This window comes from Eptesicus fuscus, chromosome 5 (assembly GCF_027574615.1).
Source record: "Eptesicus fuscus isolate TK198812 chromosome 5, DD_ASM_mEF_20220401, whole genome shotgun sequence".
Taxonomy (NCBI): domain Eukaryota; kingdom Metazoa; phylum Chordata; class Mammalia; order Chiroptera; family Vespertilionidae; genus Eptesicus; species Eptesicus fuscus.
In genome coordinates, this window is record NC_072477.1 from 73,356,420 (window position 1) to 73,378,230 (window position 21,811).

General features: G+C 42.2%; 1 protein-coding gene across 1 annotated transcript in view; it reads right to left on the reverse strand.

Annotated features, from left to right (window-relative positions):
• Window positions 1–21,811, reverse strand: part of AVEN (apoptosis and caspase activation inhibitor) — a 179,610-nt gene that overhangs the window by 140,794 nt on the left and 17,005 nt on the right. The window lies entirely within an intron of this gene.

Consider the following 21,811-nt stretch of genomic DNA (forward strand, 5'->3'; position numbering starts at 1 on the left):
TACCACAAATCTTGAGAATACAGTCACCTTTACAGTTCCTTCTCAAGACATTTCTTTCTTTAAATATGACTCTAAGTGGCACTTATCTTTCCTCCTATCTATCCTACAAAGCATACAAAGAGGGCTGCTTTTGTTCCTTAACGACACAGTTGCCAAGATTCCCCCAACAAGCATTTCTTTTTTTTTTTTAATATATTTTTTATTGATTTTTTACAGAGAGGAAGGGAGAGGGATAGAGAGCTAGAAACATCGATGAGAGAGAATCATCGACCAGCTGCCTCCTGCACACCCCCTACCAGGGATGTGCCCGCAGCCAATGTACATGCCCTTGACCGGAATCGAACCTGGGACCCTTCAGTCCGCAGACCGACGCTCTATCCATTGAGCCAAACCAGTTTCGGCAGCAACAAGCATTTCTTGAGTAGTTCCTGCAAGCCAGGCACCAGGTCAGGTAGTGGGGATACAAAACTAAGAAACGGTCCCTCACCTTCAGAACCCACAGTCCCGGGAGGAAATCAGAAAAGTAAACATATACTTTAAAGCAGTGTGACAAAACATGACACAACATCCATCAGATATTATGGGAGCAGAGAAAAAGCACCAGCAATGGAGGAGAGAGGCTGTAGGGAGCCTTCAGGACCAGCCCTGTGGGCCAGAGAGGAGGAGGAGGAAGGCATTTCAGGCTGAGGGAACAGGATAATTCAGCCCCAGCCCTGGACACACAGCCTGAGATTAGTCTAGTGAAGGAAACTGCCACTATCTCCTGCTGGAAGTGGTTCCCAGACTTGGAGAGAATTAGCAAAGAACACACTTCTAACCAAGGAGTAACAGCTGTTACCAAAACAAAACCCAGGGCGGTCAACGACGAGCAAGCTTGAAAAAAGAAAAACAAGCCCTAGCTGGTTTGGCTCAGTGGATAGAGCGTCAGCCTGTGGACCAAAGGGTCCCAGGTTCAATTCCGGCCAAGGGCACATGCCCGGGTTGTGGGCTTGATCCCCTGTAGGGGGCATGCAGCAGGCAGCCGATCAATGATTCCCTTTCATCATTGATGTTTCTATCTCTCTCTCCCTCTCCCTTCCTCTCTGAAATCAATAAAGATACATTGAAAGAAAAAAGAAAAACAAGCATAAGGATTATGGGAAGATGGTGGCAGTAATAACAAAGTATTTTAGACTTCCCAACCCCCTCCCTCCAATAAACGCCACACAGAGAAAGTAAAATAGCAAAATCAAAACTCCATGGAAAACATCTTAAAAATCGAGGCAGCAAGGTGTCTCCACCCTGAATATGGGCAGATAGGAACAAATCACCAACAGTCACAAGATCTGCATGGTACCAGCACCCTGAGAGAAAGCAGAGGGAAGCACTGGGGCCCGCTGAGAGAAGGGCCACTAAGAAACCTGAGCATCCCAAAATAAACAGCAGGTGCTCACTAGAAACTTTCTGGTTTGGTAGGCTCACTGCAAACAGCTGCTAAAAATGTTGGCTCTCAGGCTCTCGATAGCTGGGGAGTACAAGTTCACAGAAAAGACTGAAGGAGCCGAGTCTGGCCCTATGAAGTCCCAAAAAGTAACTGGGCAAAGCTCCTTTGCAGGACAAAACTCCACCCTAAAGAGAATCCAAATTGAGCAGAACAGATACAAAAAAGAGAAAAGGAAAACTGGGGGGGAGGGGCAGGGCCATACTAGATTTGAAAAGGTCCACATTTTTGCATTTCAAAAAAACGGCAGAGAGTGCTCCAGAGCCATGAAATCTGAAAAGCTATCCTTAAGAGTGTCCCTCTGTTAGAAGTTTGGGAAAACTGATTTCACATGAAAATCAGGGACATCAGAGGATAACGGTCAAATCCCATACTATGTTGTTATAAGGACAAAGATATTATAAGGACAGGAGCGTTTTTATAATCAATTCAACAAAAGCATCCAAAAATGTTTTATTAGAATACAATTTCTACTGTTCTAAGTATGTAACTAGAAATTCCACCCAGTCTTTAGGGGAAATGATAAAAAATAAATAAATGAAAAGAAAAGAACAGCTGTCCAGTCTCCATCTTGCTCAGACATCAATACATTAAAAAAGTGACATGAAATGTATCTGGGAACAGAGGAAAAGGTAAACCAATCCACAAAATAGGTGTTCAATGTCCCAGATCATGGGGTTCTTCACTCCACCTCTTTCCTTCTCCAAGTTCATATCTCTTCCTCATAGGTGTTACTTGGTTTCTAAGAGTTATAAAAACGAGAGGCATGAAGGAGGTAATCACCGGTTGTTAGCAGAATCAAGAATGTGGAGGGTACAGCTTTCCTCTCCATTCCCCGTACCTCCGAGGCTCTTCACCTTTCCTTCAAACAATACACCCCAGATCTGACAGTCACCAAAATTTTCTATTTTCTAGATTCTTTGTTAGAATGAAGTTCACAGTACTATCTAATCAGCACAACAGAATTTTTTTTAACTATGTAAAAAACTCATTATAATAAAGATAGCCACTGAGATAGACTCTGTGGGTATTTGTTGCTCTCATATGGTCACTTATCTCCTTCCTGCTCCTTCATTCTTTGCATGTAGAAGCCTCTTTGCTCTCACAAGTGTCCCCCTTTTCCTTTATACCACACTTTGGTCAAAAGTATCTCAGCAATATTTACCTTCTGAACTGCAAAATGTAACCTGAATCTTTCATAAAATCTTTCTCACAGGAGTTTTTGATCCAGCCAACAAACTTTTCTCCAAACCTGTGAGCCCCACTGTTAGCTAAACCCAAGTGTCTGTGTGCTTGTATGCCACAGAGCATAGAAGAGTGAACTGAAACACAGGGACTCCCCCACTCTGGTGAGCTGCATAGGTAGCTCACAACAGCATAGGTATTTTCACAAAGGTTTGTTTCTTCTTCACATCCGAGTTAAACCACTGCCTTTCCAATCATCTCTTTGGCTTATCAAAATAATATGATTTCCCAAATGTCTTTTTACCTGCCAAGAACCCACCCACCCACCCCAGATTCACCCAGTCAGCCCACTTGTTCACAGTTCATCAGAAAGCCTTGAACAGAGTGCTCAACTCTCCCTACAAAACGAGGCGGCAAAGTAACCATCACCATGTGCCATTTTAGACAGCATGGAGAGCTTGTCCTTGTTCCAATAAAGTTAAACAGTTTCCTCAAAGACATCCCTTATCAGCAGCTATTTTGAAATGTTTATCACTTAAGATTTTTCATGTGATGTCCCGTTTACTGTGTGGCTAACAATTCTAATAAGAAGCCAATAAAAGGATGATTTCGGTAAGCCTTATTCAGAGGTTCCTAAAGGATTGAAAACTCTGTTGCCCAGCAATTATTTATTCCAGCAACACTCAGAGGATCTGCATTCTATATATATAAAAGGCTAATATGCTAAGTGTCCATCTGGGCAATGACATCACGTAGCAACGCCTGGCTTCCTCTCCCTAGCGACGACTAGCCTCCTCGCAGTTTCTTCAGCCCAGGAACACGACTTGCTTTATAGCCAGGTGGAAACATTTTGCACTTAACCAAATGTCTGTGAAGCGTTTTCTCATGCCTTGTCTCATTTGATCCTCACAGAAGTCTTGGAGTAGGTAGATAGGAGACTCGGTGGAATCCTATTTTCTTTTAATTAGCCGGAAAACAGAGATTTAGAAAGTTTAAAAACTTGACCCAACTAAAAAGAAGAAATGGTGGACCTTGAAAATGATTTCAGGTTTTCTCACTGTGCAGAACATAGTCAAACACTGCTGCAGTCAAATATTTCACCCTTTGTTCTCCCTGCATGATCTAGAATAATAATCTGCTTCGTGTTGATATTTACTGCTGTGTTGCTGACAATTACCTGAAAGAGAAGTCGGGGTGCTTCACTGGGCTGGAAAAAGTTTAGCTACATCAGAAAGCAGGTCTAATTAAGCAAGTTTATTCTATACTAGAGTTCCGGTGCACAAATTCGTGCACAGGTGGGGTCCGGTGGCCAGCCCCAATGGGAGCCAATCAGGGCTAGGCTGGCAGGGAGGAGGGGATGTGGGAGGTTGGGCAGCCGGCCCTGCCCCAGATCGGAGTAAGGGGGCAATCGGGGGCGGAGCAGGACAGGGGGAGGGGCCATGGGTGGTTGGGGGGCCAATCAGGGCGCCAATCGGGGCACCAATCAGGGCCCAGATCGGGCTGGTTTGGCCACCACAGTGCACATTATAGCGACCAGTCGTTTCAGTCATTCCCGTCATTCTGTCCTTCTGGTTGCTTGGCTTTTATATATATATAGACATATGAAAGGCTAAGTTGACTCGCACATGGGCGATACATATAAAGCTCTTGCTGGTGCCAATCATACACGTGTTTTGATCTGTCATTGTTGATCGTGAATTTGGTTGACACTTCTATTATAGAGAAAGGGCTAAAATATTTCTTCTAATTAATTTCCTTTCAATGTGCACAAATTCGTGCACTGGGCCACTAGTATCATCTTGTGTAAGCTCTTGTACTTTATCCAATGCACCCAACAGGTTCAATAATTCCAGATTTTTTTATGAAGTCATCTACTCTTTTCCATGCCTTAAAATAAAGGCTTTGCTGAAACCGGTTTGGCTCAGTGGATAGAGGACTCAAGGGTCCCAGGTTCAATTCCGGTCAAGGGCATGTACCTTGGTTGCGGGCACATCCCCGGTGGGGGGGTGTGCAAGAGGCAGCTGATCGATGTTTCTCTCTCACCGATGTTTCTAACTCTCTATCCCTCTCTCTTCCTCTCTGTAAAAAATCAATAAAATATATTTTAAAAAATAAAATAAAATAAAATAAAAATAAATAAAATAAAGGCTTTACTACTAGATAATATCCTTTCCTACCTTTATTTTTTAACATATTTTTATTTATTTCAGAGAGGGAGGGAAAGGGAGAGAGAGATGAAACATCAATGATAAGAAAGAATCATTGATTGGCTGCCTCCTACACCCCCCTACTGGGGAACGAGCCTGAACAAGCATTATCTTGTATCATCTGAAATTGGACCAGAATCAAACCCAAGACCCTTCAATCCATAGGCTGACACTCTATCCACTGAGCCAAACCAGCTAGGGCTCCTTTTCTACCTTTAAAAGAGACCTTCTTACTAATACCTTGACAAAGTTGCTCCATAATATTAATCCAAGCAGGCAAATTGGAAATTTGCTTTAAACAATTCTCTCTCTCTCTTAAGGCATCCTTGTAGATCATCTGGTTTAAGCCCCAAGGCTTTAGATATGAAATGAGATTCAGAAAAAACTTGGCCAAGGTCTTTACAGCAGAGAAAGAAGGAAAATATGTCTAAAATGTAATCCTGTGCTTCTGCAAATACATCTCTTTGCTGAGCAAAATTTTAGTAAAATAAATCATTTTCTCTACTGTTTTAAGACTCTTAGTTTCTGTTTATATATAGATAAATATTTTTATTATTATTGATTTCAGAGAGGAAGGGAGGGGAGAGAGAGATATAAACATCAATGATGAGAGAGAAATCATTGATCAGCTGCCTCATGCACATGCCCTACTGGGAATCCAACCCTCAATCCAGGCATGTGCTCTTGACTGGAATCAAGCCCAGGACCCTTCAGTCCCCAAGCCAACGCTCTATCCACTGAGCCAAACCAGCTAAGGCCAAGTCTCTTAGTTTCTAACACCTTTGTGAAGGTTCTACACAAAGTTCTGAGTACCAGGAGAAAAATAATGAGACTGTTCAAGGGGCAAAAGACATGTAGCAAGCCAGAGACTGATGATTCAAAAATCATCTGAGCTGCAAAACTGCCATTCTCCAGAGCTTTTTCTCAATCCGTTGAGATTTTGCTTCCTGACAATTGTTGTCCTTTTAGCTTGAGTAAACTCTCATAAAACTTTAAAAACAAGGAAGGAAGGGAGGGAGGGAGGGAGGGGTTATCATCTGATGTGTTCAACCATATTCCCTGTATCAATAACACTATCTTGCATCTCTCAAAACTCATTCTCATTCAATTATCTTATTTAACTTCAAGGAAGCCCTGGAAGACAGGCATATCTTCCTTACACATGATCAACTACATGTGCACAGGTGAAATGCAGTTGACATAGGCCATGTACCCACTCCACAAACCTACCAACCACACACGGGAACAAATCTGACCCACAAAACACAGCAACCCATTCATAATAATCATTTAAAATAGCAAGAAATCACTTACTTCATAGTAAGAAACCACTGACAGAATAAATAAATATGACCGGAGGTTGGAGAGAGGGGGACACACATCATCAATGACAATAAATAAAACTGTGCAATTAAACAAGGGAGTTATGAGCATTTTTGAAAAACCTGTAGGAAGTACCTCAGAGCAAACTAAAACAGAAGATGATGTCATCCAGTGACAAACTGGTGAAATGTGAAACAAGGAAACCATACCGAACAGGTGTGCTCTTAATCTATCCTTGTTAATTACAGGATTGATGCCGCCACCTGGTAGAGCACACTTGCCCCACCTCACAACTCGGGCAGGTGGACTGCCAGTCTCACTGCTTGCCTTAGCAACTGGAGCCCGTTACAGCTGCGCAGCGCGAATTCGTGGGCCTCATGAAAGCTCCATGTATTACCTCCATTCAGACCCCCTGACTACACTACAATCTTACTCTCCTTATGGCCGAAAGCTGTAAGTTTAACAGGGTCCAATTTCAGATGATACAAGATAATATCTCCACATAACTCTTAGTGGTTCTATCTTTAGACAGGGACCACACCTGAGCCCTCGCTGATAAAAGCTGCTTCACTTGCCATTTCACATTAAAGTACAGAGGCCAGGATTCTCTTCCTTCTAAGCATTTAACTCAGGTGGGACAGCCCTAGACACACACTGACCGAAGGATGAGGAATGGCTCACTAGACCTATCACCTGAGAAGTCTTTCTCTGTCCGTGTATCTTACTGACATCTGTGAAATAATGTGACACACACTTCCTCCTTCTCTAGAGAGCTAGTCTCTACCATCTGAAGCTCCTCTTTGACTTGATCCTCCTTTTCATCTCTTTCCTGGTGGACAGAATTGTGTGAAATGCATAATGTTTCCTTTGTGGGCTCGCTGAATATTGTGTATATTCAACTCTTTTCTCTTCAAGAGCACTTACCCAGCCCTAGCTGGTTTGGCTCAGTGGATAGAGCATCAGCCTGTGGACTGAAGGGTTCCAGGTTCGATTCCGGTCAAGGGCACATGCCCAGGTTGCAAGCTCGATCCCCAGTAGGGGGAGTGTAGGAGGCAGCGGATCAAAGATTCTCTCTCATCATTGATGTTTCTATCTCTCTCTCCCTCTTCCTTCCTCTCTAAAATCAATAATTTTTTTTTTTTAAAGAGCACTTACCCAGCCAACATTAACATGAAGAAAAAGGACTCGAGCACTCATGGCGCTCATGTCAATGGGCTCCCAGAAAGTCTGTGGAAATCAAATAACTACTGCAAAAATCGTACATAGAGATTTCAAGTGCAAATATTTTATAGCTGAAATACGACAGCATTGTTTGCTATGAAGACAAGTGCAAGCATTACAGCCAAGACCTATTTTGCCACACAATGCTTGACATGTGAGAGGCGCTCGGCGGGCAGGGTCTTCTGTCCTGGCTGAACAGTGTTCTCTTGTTCCTCAGCCACTGGCTGCATGACATCGTGGCTACATATTAGCAAAAAAGCCACCTTCCTTCCAAGCCACACTATTTTAACCAAAATTGAGAAATAAAAAAAAGAAAATGCACTTTTCAGACAGAGAGATTCGAGAGAAAATTTCCCCCATAAAAGAACAAAATACGATCATCTGCATTTCTCTTCAGCAGCCCTTTTCAAGTGTGACCTTTAGGAAGCTCCTCCAACACTGGGGAGGGAAAAAAAAAACTTTAATTAAAAGAAAGGGCAGCAAAGATGCCTACGGAAGGGGGATGGCTTTTTACCCTGCATGAGAGAAAGGTGGATTTTCCCAAAGCTCTGGAGCCGCCAGGACAGAATGCAAATCCCAGGGCCAGGATTATACAGAGCACACAGCTGCGGGCCCTGGGGCTGGGCCGGCACAGCAAGCCTAAATAATTGCATGCTGGTAAAATTCCCTCAGAGCCAGCAATACCGACATGATGTGTGCCTTATCTTTTCTAGAAGTGCGAGGCTCTCTCTGCTCCATAGAAATTTAAAGCAACACTTTATTCCACCTTCTCTAGATCCCACCAACAGGATCCGAATACTACGCTTTTGTGGAAGAAGCATAAATTAAACTCTAGTATTGCTTTCCTCCAATGAGGAGGCCTGTGAATTTAAAATGATAATCGCCACGCTCAAGAGGATTAAACTTGGAAAAGCTAAAGCCTGTTAGGTCGTGAACTCAGCTTTGGCAGGATGAAAACGCTGTACCTTCCTGTAATACGCTTAGCACAAAAAGGCTCATCTGCCCCACACAGTGCCCGCTGGGACTTCTGTACAGAGATAACACTGACTAGATGGAAGGAACTTGATGTGTAAAGCCCTTTCCTGAGAGTGACTCGCTGTCACTGTCACAACCTTGACAAGGAGAGAAGAAAAGAACATGTGCAGGGTGCAATGTATCAAGATAGCTCTGAATGGGAGTCTCCGACAGCCCTAGAGAAAAGAGGGACAGGAAGGAGACCCTAGGAAACAGAGTGTATCCCAAAGAAAATGTCCCCAGCAAGATAAACCTTGCTTCCTGCTACACAATCCCCAAGACCAGTCTTGAGGCTTTATCCCCATTCAAGGTTCAAGAGAAAAAGGGAAACTCCTCTTATTCTCATCTACAGTGGTCCTGAAGCCACTCAAAAAGCAGTGACAGTGAGAGTCTACAGGAACAGACCCTGACCCAGAGAAGCTCCATCGCTTTAAAAAAAGAAACCACAGATTGACATACAAGTCTGCCGGTGGCCAGGCTCTTCCCTTCCACCTCTGAAGGGGGCTGATGCCCCACCACTAACTGCCAGCGTACTTCCTGAAAAGTAACAGTCCTCTCGGCCTAGAATACTTACCCGTTGAGGATCTGACCAAAATCATGACTCGATGGTTCCATGATTATTTCCTTTGTCCAATCCGCATATAGTAAAATACAAAGTCCTGGGCGTTTAGACAAATGGAGTCCCGTAAGCACCACCACAGTGAGATGCAGAGCAGCCCCATCACCCCTCCCAGACGCCCTTCACTCACAGAGCGCACTCAGGGCAGATCATCCGAGTTGTAAGGAACAGTGGTTCATTCCTTCGGATTGCCAAGTTGCAGTCCATGGTGTGGAAGTGCCAAAGTTTGTGTATCCACTCACCAGCTGAAGGATCTTTGGGGTGTGCATGGCTTTTGGCAATTGTGGAAAAAAAAGCCCCAATAAGCATTCACACACATAAGTTTACATTTCTTTTGGGTAAATACATACCCAAGAGTGGGACTCCTGAGTCACGTTAAGTATATGTTTACTTGATAAGAAACTGCCGAAGATGTGGTATTGGCAGGTTTTTACACCATTCCAATGGACATACAGTGGTTCTTCATTGTGGTTTTAATTTGGATTTCCTTAACAAATGATGTTCAGCGTCTTAGGCTATTTACCATCAATATATCTTCTTGGGTGAATTGTCTGTTTAAATCTTTTCCCCATTTTTTTCATGCATTATTTACTTTCTTATTATTGAGTTCTGAGAGTTCTATATATTTTCTGGATACAAATCCTCTTTGGATATGTGATTTAAAAATATATTATCCCAGTCTGTGGCTTGGCTTTTTTTTTTTTTTTTAATAGATTTCTTCTTTAGAGCAGTTTTAGGTTCATCGCAAAATTGAGTAGAAAGTCCAGATATCTTCCATATAACCTCAGTGTGGTGGCTTCGCTTCTCATTTTCTTTCTTTCTTTTTTTTTTAATTGATTAGAGAGAGAGAGAGAAACATCAATTTGTTGTCCCACTCACTTTGCAGCCATTGGTTGCTTCTTGTATGTGCCCTGTCGGGGAACTAAACCTGCACCCTTGGCTTACTGGGAGGACGCTCTAACCAACACGGCAGCACAGCTCCTCGGACGCCAGGTATCGGATGAAGGCCTGAGAAGTCCTAGGCCAGTGGTCGGCAAACTGCGGCTCGCGAGCCACATGCGGCTCTTTGGCCCCTTGAGTGTGGCTCTTCCACAAAATACCACGTGCGGGCGCGCATGTACAGTGCGATTGAAACTCCGTGGCCCATGCGCAGAAGTCGGTTTCCGGCTCTCAAAAGAAATTTCAATTGTTGTACTGTTGATATTTGTCTCTGTTCGACTAATGAGTTTGCCGACCACTGTCCTAGGCGTTTAGGAGAGGCTTTATTGTAGACCACGCAGCCATCGCTACTACAGAAGCCATGGCACAAAGCAGTTCTTCAAAGGAGCCCCACAAAAGCGGCCGCACACCAGCTGGTCAGTGGCAACGTACATCCACAGTCAAAGGAAAGAGGGCCTCGTGCCATTAGTGACGCTGGTGCTACATTAACATAAACAGGTTGCATAGGGTGCGCTTGCGCAGGACGCATATGACAGCGGTTCCCAGCCTTTCTTTGGCCATGCCCCACCTAAGCATCTCTAAAATCCTGATGCCCACCCCCCTCCCCGTGACATAATTATCATTCAAAAAGTGAACTCCTATTCACGTGGAGGAAGCCTAAAAGGCCATTAACTTGGTCTAAACAAGCTTCCAAAGAGCATGGCATCCATGAAAAAGAAAAAGAACGAAAGGACAGTTGAAGTACTGAGGAAGAAATCACTAAGAAATTTTTTTAAAAAGAAGTGATATGAAAAAATAGCAAATAAAGTTTCAAAACATAGAATGGAGAAGTGAAATGCATAAACATGTCACAATATATATTTATATACTGTATATGAGGCCCCTAGAATCATAAGAAATGAAAAAAGTTCAGTTAATAACTCCTTCTCGAATTGTCCCCCTTAAAAATTGCCCCCCTGCGGGGCGTGTGCCCCGGGCTGGGAACAACTGGTATATTGCCACTACTGAGTCGCTGCCCTCGCACCTGCGTAGGGCAAAGGGGCCTTGATCATCCAGCGTACCCTGACTAGGGTTCCCACACCAACTGAGCTACCTGATCAGAGCTCTTATTTTCTGAAGTGTCTTTCCCAGAGCAGTTTTTTATTTACATGAAGTACAATTTATCTTTTTTTTTTTTTGGGGGGGGGGGTTGGGCAGGTTACGCTCTTGGTACTATAGCTAAGAAATTTTTGCCTAACCCACAATCACAAACATTTCCCCCGATGTTTCTGTCTAAGAGAAGAACAGCTAACCTTCCATTCCTTTCAAGGCAGTTTTACTCGCGGAGCACAGTTATAACTGCTTCAATGTCTGTCTCCTAATTCCAATATCTGGGCCATCCTGGGGCTGGCATTTGATTGCCTTTTGCCTCAAGAATTAATCACATCTTCCTGACATATTGTGAAATTTTAGGTACAGGATAAAATTCTGAATATGAAGTTGCTTACATTGTGTTTTTTTTTTTTTAAAAAAAAAGCATTGTTTTTACTGTTAAAAATCCTCTGGTGGACATTATGATTTCACTTATTTGTTCCACTTTATCGGGCAATCAGTGTGGTTAGGTTCAGGCGGCAGGTTCTGTTTCACCTGCTGCGGGCGAAGCGCCGCTGTCCCCTCGGCTCTCAGGCTCTGGCTGCTTCAGGTCCCCATGCTCAGCCCAGGGCGCGGCCTGGCCTCAGGCCAGTCACACACCTGAGAGGATCCCCTTCAGCTCTCTCCTCTCTAGGACTCTCCCAACCCCCAACCGGAAGGCAGGGTTTCTCTTGGAGTTCCAGGTGCCCACATTGCCCCTCGAGGACAAAGCAGAGAGGGGGGGGGGGGGGGGCAGGGAGAGAGGGGAGAGAGGGAGAGAGGAGGGGAGGGAGAGAGAGGGAGAGAGAGAGAGAGAGAGAGAGAGAGAGAGAGAGAGAGAGAGAGAGAGAGAGAGAGAGAGAGAGAGAAAGAAAGGAGCATTCTCCCACAGCTCTCTGGACTGCAGGGGCCCCTTCCTTCAGGTTCCCCTGGTCAGAAAGACGGGATTTCTACAGACATTTCAGCTGTTGACACCACCAGCTACCCTGGTTCTCCAAGGAGAGTCCCCCTCACCCCTCTCACTCAAAAAAAACATAGAGGGACTCCCCCATACTTTCCAGCCTGCATTTTCCTGCTTTCCTGGCCAGAAGTATGGGATTTTCTAGGATTTTAGCTGCCTTTGCACCATGGTTGCAGCTCTGCTGAGAGCCTGCCCTTGCCTCCAGGCCAGAGAGAAGAGAAAAACAAGGAGGAACTCACCCCGCTGGTCCCCCAGACAGGTCACTGCTCTGGGTTTCCACTCCCTTCTCAATTTGCCAGCTTTTCTTTACTTTTTTGAGTCAAGTGATCAATTTGTCCACAGTTTTCCGTTGCAATCAGCAGGAGAAAGAGGCCGTAGTGGGCTGCCTTCACCTTGGTCGCGTCCTCCCCGTAATTTCAGTTACTTGCCGAGGCAGCATCTCTCTTGACCACTTCACGTCAGGGCAGCTTGCACGCCTGAGCCCATTTCACTGTCCACTTGAGGGTATTGCCAGGGTAGAGAAACCCCCATCACTGATTCTTATAAAGCCATGACAGTTGGCGCACATTTTTATCCTCCTCTTAGGTGTCACTATTTATGTCAGACCCTTAATAAAAGGAGGCAGGAAAGGAAAACAAAACTACCTGGCCGCTATAAGCCTCCATCTTTCGCCTTCCCTCCCAGCCACACCAGGCTTAAGAGGCCAGAGGGTAGTTCACTCTTCATTGAAAACAGCTGCTCATCAGGTTGGTGAGAGAGTGGTAGGCTAAGAAACTAACCTACACATGTTCAGGCTGTTAAGGCATCAAAGAAAGAAACTGTTAGGAATTCTGGAAGAGGCTTTTCTTTGGCAGAGGCATTTAAACTCATTCTGGCTCTTTTCGTTGATGGCAAAACAGTGGACTGTGTCCAGGGAGGAGCCCTTAGAGTAGGTTTGCTTTCCCTTTACTGCTTTTAGCTGTAATAGGAAAAGCATAAACCTGCTAACAGAAGATGAATACGAATGTTTCCAGAATACTGGAAGTAACACCGGACTTCAACACAGAATCCATTATGCAATCACACAACTAGCTACTGAGAGCCTGTACTATGCCAGGCACAGTTTAATGTGGAGGAATACAGCAGCTTCCATTCTACCATAGGAGTCAAACAACAAGCAAATGAATAAATAAATATACAATGGTTGTATAAATATGTAAAACCCAGTGACTTCAGGTAGTGACAAATACTGCAAAAATAAAGTAGGGTAACTGGAGAAGGAGGAGGGCACTGTTATACAGAATAGTCAAAGATAACACTGAAGCAGAGAACCAGGCAGGCTAAGGGAGCAAGCCAGGCCAGGTTCTGGGGGTAGAGACGAATGTTCCAAGCAGTACATGTACAGGCCCGCAGGAGAACAATCCTGCCACATTCAAGAATCAGAAATAAAGCAAGCATCATAGCTACAATGGGTCAAACTTAGAAGAAAAAGCAAAGCAGTAGGCCTAAGAGGCAAGCAGCCATCAGATCATGGACCTTATAGGGCATAGTTAGGAATCTGGATTGTATCCTAAATGATGGAAAGGCAGACCTACAGAACATAAATATGCAAGGCTAATCTCACCATCTTACTCTCCATCATTCAGAGCTAAACGTGATGTTAAAATCCACTTCAAACCCAGTCTTAACAGATCAAGAAGTCAAAACAAAGTCAAATCTGATTTGTTGATGATACCATTCTGACATGTGTGAGATGGTACCTCATTGTCATTTTGATTTGCATCTCTCGGATGATTAGTGACTTTGAGCATCTATAATAATAAAAGGGTAATATGCTAATTAGACCAGACGTCGTCATTCCTGATAAAGGCAGTGCTGGAGGGAAGCCAGCCCGGGTCCTGGGTGCCTGCTGGTGGCCGGAGGAGGGAAGTCCGGGTCCCGGGTGTGGAAGGAAGCCGAGGGAAGGAAGGCCTACTCTTGCATGAATTTTTGTGCATCGGGCCTCTAGTGTTTTCATATGTCTCTTGGCCTTCCTTATGTCCTCGTTTGAAAAGTATCTATTTAGGTCCGTTGCCCACTTTTTGATTGGGTTGTGTATCTTCCTTTTGTTAAGTTGTATGAGTTCCCTGTAAATGTTGGAGATTAAACCTGTATCGGAGATAACATTGGCATATATGTTCTCCCATGCAGTGGGCTTTCTTGTTGTGTTGTTGATGGTTTCTTTTGCTGTGCAGACACTTTTTATTTTGATGTAGTCCCATTTGTTTATTTTCTCTTTAGTTTCCATTGCCCTAGTAGCTGTATCAATGAAGATATTGCTTCGGCATATGTCTGAGATTTTGCTGCCTGTGGAATCCTCTAAGATTTTAATGGTTTCCTATCTTATATTTAAATCCATTTTGAGTTTACTTTTGTGTATGGTGTAAGTTGGTGGTCTAGTTTATTTTTTTGCATGTATCTGTCCAATTTTCCCAACACCATTTATTGAAGAGACTGTCCTTTACTTTGTCAAATATTAATTGAGCATAGTGGTTTGAGTTGATTTCTGGGTTCTCTATTTTATTCTATTGATCTATATATCTGTTCTTGTGCCAGTACCAGGCAGTTTTGAGAACATTGGCTTTGTAATAGAGCTTGATATCTGGTATTGAGATCCCTCCTACTTTTTTCTTCTTTCTCAGGATTGCTGCAGCTATTCGGGGTCTTTTTTTATTCCATATTAATTTTTGGAAATTTTGTTCTAGGTTTGTGAAATATGCTGTTGGTATTTTAATGGGGAGTGCATTGAATCTATAGATTGCTTTGGGTAGTATGGACATTTTAATGATGTTGATTCTACCAATCCATGAACACGGTATGTTCTTCCATCTGTTTATGTCTTCCCCTATCTCTTTTTTCAGTGTCCTGTAGTTTTCTGAGTATAGGTATTTTACCTTCTTAGTTATGTTTATTCCTAGGTATCTTAATTTTTTTGGTGCAATGGTAAATGGGATTTTTTTTTTTATCTCTCTTTCTGTAAATTCACTATTGGTGTATAAAAATGCCACAGATTTCTTGGTGTTAATTTTGTATCCTGCTATATTGCCGAGTTCATTTATTAAGTCTAACAATTTTTTTATGGAGTCTTTAGGGTTTTCTATGTACAGTATCATGTCATCTGTGAATAATGAGTTTTACATCTTCTTTTCCAATTTGGATACCTTTTATTTCTTCTTCTTGTCTAATTGCTATGGCTAGCACTTCCAGTACTATGTCAAACAGGAGTGGTAAAAGTGGGCATCCCTATCTTGTTCCTGTTCTTAGGTGAAATGGTTTTAGTTTTTGCCCACTGAGTATGATGTTGGCTGTAGGTTTGTCATATAAGGCTTTTATTATGTTGAGGTATGATCCCTCTATTCCCACTTTGCTGAGGGTTTTTATCAAGAAAGGGTGTTGGATTTTGTCAAATGCCTTTTCTGAATCAATTGATATAACTATGTGATTTTTTTTTTTAACAAACATATTTCTTTATTGATTTCAGAGAGGAAGGGAGAAGGAGAGAGAGATATAGAAACATCAATGATGAGAGAGAATCATCGATCAGCTGCCTCCTGCACGCCCCCTACTGGGGACCGAGCCTGCAACCCAGGCATGTGCCCTTGGCCGGAATCGAGCCTGGGACCCTTCAGTCCGCAGGCTGACGCTCTATCCACTGAGCCACACCGGCTAGGGCTAACAATGTGATTTTTATCTCTCAATTTGTTTATGTGATGTATCACGTTTATTGATTTGCGGATATTGTACCATCCTTGCATCCCCGGGATAAATCCTACTTGGTCATGGTGTATGATCTTTCTGATGTACTGCTGAAGCCGATTTGCTAGAATTTTGTTGAGGATTTTGGCATCTATGTTCATGAGAGATATTGGCCTGTAATTCTCTTTGTGTTGTCTTTATCTGGTTTTGGTATTAGGGTAATGCTGGCTTCATAGAATGAGCTTGGAAGTGTTCCTTCCTCTTGAATTTTTTTGAATAGTCTGAGGAGGACAGGTTTTATTTCTTCTTTGAGTGTTTGGTAAAACTCCCCTGTGAAGCTGTCTGGCCCCGGGCTTTGGTTTGCTGGAAGCTTTTTGATGACTGCTTCAATTTCCTCCATAGTTATCGGCCTATTGAGATTTTTTAGGTTCTTCCTGATTGAGTTTTGGGAGGTTGTATTTTTCTAGGAATATGTCCATTTCCTCTAAGTTGTCTATTTTGTTGGAATAGAGTTGTTCTCAAATGACAAGTGACAAGTGCTGGCGAGGATGCGGAGAACAAGGAACCCTCATGCACTGCTGGTGGGAATGCAGACTGGTACAGCCACTGTGGAGAACAGTATGGAGTTTCCTCAAAAAACTAAAAATGGAACTCCCATTTTGACCCAGTGGTCCCACTTCTAGGAATATATCCCAAGAAACTAGAAACACCAATCAGAAAGGATATATGTACCCCTATGTTCAAAGCAGCACAATTTATAATAGCTAAGATTTGGAAACAGCCAAAGTGCCCATCAACAGATGAGTGGATTAAAAAACTGTGGTACATCTACACAATGGAATACTACACTGCTGTAAAAAGGAAGGAACTCCTACCATTTGCAATAGCATGGATGGAGCTGGAGAGCATTATGCTAAGCGAAATAAGCCAGCCAGAAAGATAAATATCACATGATCTCAGACATTTGTGGAATATAATGAACAACATAAACTGATAAACAAAAACAGATCCAGAGACAGAGAAGCATCAATCAGACTGTCAAACCTCAGAGGGAAGGTAGGGGAGGGTGGGGGTAAGGGGGAGAGATCAACCAAAGAACTTGTATGCATGTATAGAAGCCTAACCAATGGACACAGACACCAGGGCGGTGAGGGCATGAGTGGGGCAGTGGGGGGCAAGGTGGGGGGTAAGGACACATATGTAATACCTTAATCAATAAAGAAAATTTAAAAAAAGAAAAAGAAAACAGAACAAGGACAAGATATAGAAAACAAAAAAAATATGGTACATATCAATCCAAGCATATCAATAATCACTTTATTTTTCCCAGCTTTATTTAGGTATCATCGATAAATAAATATCATATATATTCTTAAAAAAACAAAGTCAAATCATAAATTTAAAGATGAGTGAAGAAGGGAAAAAAAACAACAAAAACCCTAATAGACACAGACAACAGTATGTTGATTACCAGAGGGAAGAGGGGGTGGGAGGGTAGAAGAGGGTAAAGAGGGGTTAAATGTTGATGGAAGGAGACTTCTCTTGGGGTGTGAACACACAATACAACATACAGATCATGTATTGTAGATCTGTACACCTGAAACCTATATAATTTCATTAATCAATGCCCAAGAAATTCCATTTAAAATTTTTTAAAAATAATAAAGGTAAGCATAATCCACCCAAAAATAACATCATATATTTCATAAATGATCATCTCAAATGCCAAATTATTCTTTTTCTACTATAAAACTGAGAGACTACATTTAGTTTTCTTACTTGTAATTTTATTATAAAAATCTTCAAACACAGTACACTAAATCCCCCAGGTACCCATAACCCAGCTTCAAAAACTATAAATAATTTGCCAATCTTGTTTTAATCTATCACTCCCTACTTTACACACACACTTTTCAATGTATTTTTACCACATGCCATTTAAAGGAAAGGGGAAAAAATGTTACTGGTAATCATATGTGTGAAGTAAACAATCACAAATAATAAGAGAATTAAAAAATATGAACTAAAAGAACAGATATATGTAAGCTCCAGGAAAAAGCAGGCTGCGCTATTCATTTCAATAATGTAATAGTCAGATGTCCTTAGCATTAAAATTCCCTTCAGTTTCTTAATCTACTTCATCTGAAGTCGTCACATTAAACCACTGGGTTTTTTTTTTTTAAATACCTATTTATTGGTGGTTAGAAAGTGAGCCACCTGTATTAGTCACCTTGAACTGCCACAACAAAATGCCACAGACTGAGTGGCTGAAACAATATAAGCTTATTTCTCACAATTGTGGAGACTGGTAAGTCCAAACTTAAGGTGCCAGGAAATTCAGTGTCTAGTGATGGCCCCGTCCTGGCTTGTAGACGGCTGCTTTCTCGCTGTATCCTCATAATGTCAAGGAAGAGAGCACTCTGATCTCTCCATTCCTCTTCTTATAAGGGCGCCAGCTCCATCAGGGTAGGCCCCACCCTTATGACCTCATTTAACCTTAATTACCTCTTTAAGGCCCTATCTCCAAATACAGTCACCTGGGGGTTAGGGCTTCAATGTGTGAATTTGAGGGACACAAACATTCAGCCCATAACATCATTATTTATGTCAGAAAACAAAATAGAGAAGCTCTTTTGCCCAGAAAATATTCATTATGGAAAACTATCAAGTCATATAAAGTACCATAAACAAAAAGGAAACAACTGGGAATATAAAAAGCTTCCAAATAGCATATTAATATACAACTTATATGTTCATTAATATATTAATATATATGTGAAGTTATAGAGAAGGACACGGGCCAATTGTATGTTTATACAATGTATACAGTCAGCTCCTGCACTAAAAAATAAAGGTGCCTCTTTAAATAATCTATAATAATAAAAGCATAAAATGCTAATTAGACCAGATGACCTTCCGGATGAAGCCGGGGCTGCGAGGGAAGCCCGGGGCCTGTGTGACAAAGGGAAGCCAGAGCCGGCAGCCGGGGGAAGGAAGGCCTACTCTTGCATGAATTTCATGCATCGGGACTCTAGTTCTTTTAAGATATATGTCATTTTAAAGATGTACCAGCTTTGGAAGTGGGGAGGTACAGATGGCTTTGGCACCAAAAAGTCACTATATATGTAAACTGCAACTGCAAACTCAGTTTTTACAATCCAGAAAAGAAGGTAGTGGACACAGAAGTTAATATATCAGAAGAAGCTAATAACCCAAAAGAAAAGGACGACTCCCAAAGTCTGCGATTTTTTCCACAAAATTTATTCTGTACATTTCACTTCTACCTTGACTCTAAGCCATCAGTGCTCAGTAACAAATGAAACTATATTAAAATTTCATGAATGATAATCCATAACAGATGTGGAGTTTATACTTCACGTCAGTCTCTACATTTGGGACACCTATAACAAACAAGTATCAATTCATTCTTTCTCACTTATAAACATTTAAATGTAAAAAGCCTTTAAGAGACTATTCAGTTCTAGAATGCCATCATTATACTTTACTAGAGGCCCAGTGCACAAATTCCTGCACAGGTGGGGTCCCTCGGCCTGGCCAGTGATCGGGGCTGATGCAGGAGCAGGTGGGGAGACCGGCCAGACCGGGGGGGGGGGGGGAGGGACTGCGGGAGGTTGGCCAGCCATGGGAGGTTGGCTGTGGGAGTGCACTGACCACCAGGGGGCAGCTCCTGCATTGAGTGTCTGCCCCCTCGTGGTCAGTGCGCATCATAGCAATCAGTCGACTGGTCATATGGTTGCTCGGTCACTTAGGCTTTTATATATATAGATTATCAATTAAACCATCCTTGTAGATTTTTAAAAAATTGTTAGATTCTGATGTGCTCTGAGCCAACATTTTCACCTAAAAATACCTATGTTAAGGATAAAATATTAAATGGCATATTAAACTCACACATTTACTAATTATCCTTGCCTGAATTACCCTTGACCATGACATACACATTGATGATCAGCCAGAGGTAATGCCCACACATGCAAAAGATAAGAAACCCCATCAACAAAGGATGATATTCTTCTATAGCGTGTTTCTCTTATTCCTACTCTTTTCCCCAATGAGTAAGACTGTACTATTCTAACAAAAGGAGAAACACAAAGGAGAATGATGAGTATACATCGTTTCTTAGATTTTCCAGTCTGGTTTGAAATAATATCAACAATCCAGGAAGCAATCAGAATTGACAATAAAGAATTATAATCACACCCGGCCAGTGTGGCTCAGTGGTTAAGCATTGACCCATGCACCAGGAGGTCACAGGTTCCATTCCCGGTCAGGGCACATGCCTAGGTTGGGGACTGATTCCCAGCAGGGGTGTGCAGGAGGCAGCCTATAGATGTTTCTCTCTCATCACTATTCCTCTCTCTCTCTCTCCCTCTTCCTTCCTTTCTCTCTAAAAAAAAGAATTACAATCACTATGAAGATATTGTTACTGTTGTTTTAACCTATTCAGCTAAGGTTTGAACATACTCAGCTTTGCATGCATTCCATGATTGTTCCCTCGACGACTCAAATATGAAATGAATGTTACTTCCATTTGAAAAAATGTTGGACTTCTTACCCCACCTGCTGTTCACTGCTAAAACTGTGCTTTGGTGGCTGTTTCGTCTCAGCTGTGAGCAGACACACCTTCTGTGCAACAGACGGTGCCTGGGAGTGGCCTGAAAGGTTCTTTCCATTGTTGTTTGGAGCTGGTCAAGGGCCTTGGAGTTCATACATCTAGTCCAACCTTCATTTGACAGATGGCTCGATGGCCCTTTATTTGAATAGGCAAAAAGCATTTACACATTTGCTTTTAACTACTATTCACTTGTTTTTTAAAAAAATCCTGTAAGCAGAACTTTTGTAAAAGAAAATAACAACATGGATGGATCTTTAGAATATCATGCTAATCAAAATAAGTCAGACAGAAAAAGTCAAGAACCATATGATTTCACTCATATGTGGGATATAAAACTGAAAGCAACCAATGAACAAACCAGAAAAACAAACAAAAAATCATAGGCACAGACCACAGGGTGGTGGCTTCCAAAAGGAAGGGGGTGGGAGGGGCAGTAAAGGGTAAAGGAGGTCAAATATATAGAGATGGGGAGCAACTTGACTTTGGGTGTTGGGCCCATGATGCAATATACAGATGATGTGTCATAGAATTGTACACTTGGAACCTATATAATCTTCATATATATATATTTATATATATATATTATTTATATATATTATTTTTTTTTATTTTTTTTTTACAGAGAGGAAGGGAGAGGGAGAGAAAGTTAGAAACATCGATGAGAGAAAACATCGATCAGCTGCCTCCTGCACACCCCCTACTGGGGATGTGCCCACAACCAAGGTACATGCCCTTGACCGGAATCGAACCTGGGACCCTTGAGTCCGAAGGTCGACGCTCTATCCACTGAGCCAAACGGGTTAGGGCGGAACCTATATAATCTTATTAGGCAATGTCACCCCAATAAATTTAGTTTTTTATAAAGGGGGGAATAAAGCATCACCATCACAGTCATTTTTTAAGCAATTTGAGCTTCCAGAATGTGTATTTACAGAGCATTTCTCAATCTAACACTTAAGCTTTTTAATCAACAAGGATAATTTAACTGATTACAAGCTATAAAGATGGCATTCTAAAACTGAGTAGTCTCTTAAAGACTTTTCACATTTAAATGTTGTATAAGTGATAGAACGAAAATGAATTAATACTTGTTTTTTATAAATGTCCCCAATTTAGGAAGAAAAACTTTGAGAAGGAAAGGCAAATGGAGGTTTCAGAATCTTTTTAAATGTCACATATCACAGCAGCCCACTTAGAACGTATGTTTAAGGAACTAGAACTTGGGGATGGGAGTATGCCTTTTACAGCCTGGGAAGTAGAGTGTGGTGAAGTCACACACCTCGACTTTAGGGTACAGGGCAGAAGCCTCAATTCCTAAGTCATTTAGTAGACACCTGAAATTCCCATCTCCATATTTTACTACTGCACCTGTTGCAATCTCAAAGAATAATAAGGTACATAT